The sequence below is a fragment of the Adiantum capillus-veneris genome, chromosome 4 (assembly GCF_014529385.1).
Source record: "Adiantum capillus-veneris isolate H3 chromosome 4, ASM1452938v2, whole genome shotgun sequence".
NCBI classification, from domain to species: Eukaryota; Viridiplantae; Streptophyta; class Polypodiopsida; order Polypodiales; family Pteridaceae; genus Adiantum; species Adiantum capillus-veneris.
This window is the reverse complement of record NC_140934.1, coordinates 119,468,626-119,472,050: the sequence shown is the minus strand read 5'-3', so window position 1 is coordinate 119,472,050 and position 3,425 is coordinate 119,468,626.

Here is a 3,425-nt window from a genome sequence, read left to right as displayed (position 1 = left end):
TGTGAACCCAAGTGTATACGAGTGACTTTCAATACATGAAGTTTTTTTGAGCTCATTTGTCAATTGTGGTCTGTGAATATAAGTGTTCTTGAAATACATTTCTTTAGCCATTGCCATCTCTCTCTCTCTCTCTCTCTCTCTCTCTCTCTCTCTCTCTCTCTCTCTCAATGTAAGGCAACACAAAGACATGATAGAAGAGTCATCTTAATTCATCAGAAAGTACAAACTCGTCCGTGAACAATGGATTGAGATACAATTTCTGTAAGTATGGAATCAAAATGTCTTCAAGGTAAAAATCAAAGGTATGCCCTTCAAAAGAGGGTGGTGAGATAGTTGTTCCTGGTGGATTTAGGTCTCCCTTTTCAGGAGTATCATCAATCAGTAGTGTATTATTTGCATCAAAGGGTACATCGATTTGGCTGAACGGTTTGTACAAAAGATGTAAGTTGGGTTTTTTAGGGTGGTAGTGGCCCTCGATGGTAACGCATCTTCTCTGATCATACAAAAAGGCAAAATCTCCCGTATGAACACCGGATACAACGCAAACTATTCTAACTAGTGGCAACAAGTTTTGCAGTTGCATTGAAGACCATACAGCAACTCTGAAGCGCGGAAGAAGAAACCGAATAAATTCTTTTGTTCCTGAACGAACCACAACTCGACAAGTACCCATCCGAAATGTTTGCAAATCCTCGTAGGTGTCTGTTCTACCCAGAGGCAGGCGCATCAGCAACAATCCATTGATGTCCAAGATAATCAACCTCTGCAAAAGTTGACAAGTACATATAAGTAGTTAGAAGCTGAACATATTTTGCCATACTTGAATAGACATTACCGAAACAACCGTATCTACAGGTAGCAAGGGTCCATACTGGGTCTCTATAGTGTTGTTGTCGTTGTTGCTATCCTCTGCTTTTGCTTCGTCGTTGTCGTCATCGTTCTCATCTTCATCAAGGGTCTCCCCCATGGCTCTTTGTTCCTCATCAGTTTGCTTGTCTTCCATGGTTTCCTCCAAGGTCTTTTCCTCACCCTCCGTTGGTTGGCTTGCCTCATCCATATCCTTTTGGGGCTCCTCCATTGGCCGGATTGTCTCATCCATAGGCCTGCTTTCCTTATCCATGCTTGCTTGCTTTTGGGACTCCTCCTGAGACTGGCTTGCATCATCCAGGGTTTCCTCCATGGGCTTTTTTGGCTCCTCCACTGGCCTACTTGCCTCTTTCATTGTCTCCTCCATAAGCCCCTCTGCTTGTACACTAGCACCTTGTATATCCTCGTTTGGCCTTTCTGCATCCTCAGCCCTCTAAAATGACCCCCTCGGCCCATTGTGGTTCCATTGTGTCTGATGCAGGGGCTTGTGGTGGTGGCTCGTCACGTATTGTCATATTGATTGTGCGGTTGTCCAAGCAGCTATCTTCACCTTCTAATACTCTGGGGTTCAACATAGTGAGCAGGTGTTGTATTAGAGTTGCACGATATCTTTGCAATAATCATATGTGTAGTTCTCCACAACACTCTGAAAAATTAAAAGACCACATAGTGAGAAGTCTTGTATAAAGAAAACCAAAACTGACTGAATGCATTGCCAAATGGTTACCTTAGTCATGAAAGGTTGTAATGCAAAGTAGCTTTGCAGGACATATTCTGCATGGAGAAGAAATCTCCAGCCGCAAGAAGTTGCATCGGTTCGATTTGGTACACACACATCTTTGATTGGGGCGTTGTATAGTTCGTACCTTCCACATAGCTTGCCATAAGCAAGCAATAATCTCTTTACACAACTGCATAAAAGAGTATCAGGATGTTAGCTTGAGGCTTTCAAATTTAAATGGATATCCATAAGAAACACTTTCTGATACATAACACTTACAACTTAATTTCAGGGTGGGTTCCTTTTATTGAATTGAACACCCACACTGCTGGCTGGTCAACATCAAGGCATACGAGACTCTAGTGATGGTTGTTCTCATAAGGAAAGATGATGACGGTTACTTCCAGCATAGCACAGTGGAGAAACCAACTTTCGAATGTGCCAGATGGAGTGTTCTTCTGTCTAATAATCACAGACATTTGTGGATAAAGAAGAAACAACTCCGTATGGGTGTGCTGTGGAAGTTGACTTTTGATCAAACTGCAAGGAGTGTACCTGATTTAGTACACCTATCATTTGAGTTTTCAAAGTTAGCAAAATATTAAAACTTACTTAAGATAAATGTAGATAATTGTATCTGTTATCTGAGCATCTGGATCCAACAATATATTAACGTCCACTGTATCCAGAGCCAACTTTCTGGCTCCATCTATAAATGGTATCACTGCAAGCAAACCATCCTTCATTGAAAGTAAAGTATCTTTGTTGCTGACATCTATGGAGCGGGTCACATTGCATTCTCTTTGCCTATGGCACTCCACTGCTGTTTTCGTTTTCTCCTTAAGTTCTGCTTCCCTTATGTCTTCTGTTTAGCGAGCAACCGTCTCTGCCCTTGCCCTTGTATTAACATCATGTGTGACATCTACAACTGTGACTTGTGGCAATAGTTCAAGGGGGTATTGGAAAATTTCTCTTATTTTCTTATCCCTGCATTCATTGGGTACCAGGAGTTTGTCATGCCTCCACCTTACCCTTTCTAGTGTCTGGCTGTCTTTGTCCATTACAGTCACCCTGTGGGCATGGGCTGCTACAATGGTCATGTCATTGAAGTATTCAAGCAGGAAGGCCTCTGCTGCTTCCTATAGAGCCATCAGTGCAACCACTTTCCACCTTTTAGTGCCCCAAGTCGCTTTCTCACAAATGGACCTCACCATCCTCTGGAAGGGCAGCTTTGGTATGCACAAATCAACACATTTCTGCGCCTTCCTAATTTCTCTGAAAAGTCACATGTAGCTCTGTAACTTCTTCATCCTTGGACCTTTCAAAATCTTACTTGGTTTTTCAGGTCTCTTCTTTGGGGTTGCAGATCTGCTACTTGCCTTAGCTGCTAACCCTGGTCCCTTGCCCCCCTTTCTTGCAGTGGCCTTTGTTCTAGCCATCCCACTGTATACAAATAGAAGAGTGTCTCTCTTTCTCTCTCTCTCTCTGTCTCTCTCTCTCCCTCTGTCTCCACCTATTTATCCCTCTCTCTATCACACACACACACACACACACACACACACAAACTCTCTCTCTCTCTCTCTCTCTCTCTCTCTCTCTCTCCAAAGCAGACCAACACACACACACACACACACACACACACACACACACACACACACACACACACAGACATAGAGACACTCTCCCTCTCTCTCACTCATTCTCTCTACCTCTCCACAATACTAAAGGCGCGCGTAGAGATATCCAAAGAGTAGTTGGCTGTCTCCGCGCGCCTTTAGCGCGCACACACACACACACACACACACACACACACACACACACAGAGAGAGAGAGAGAG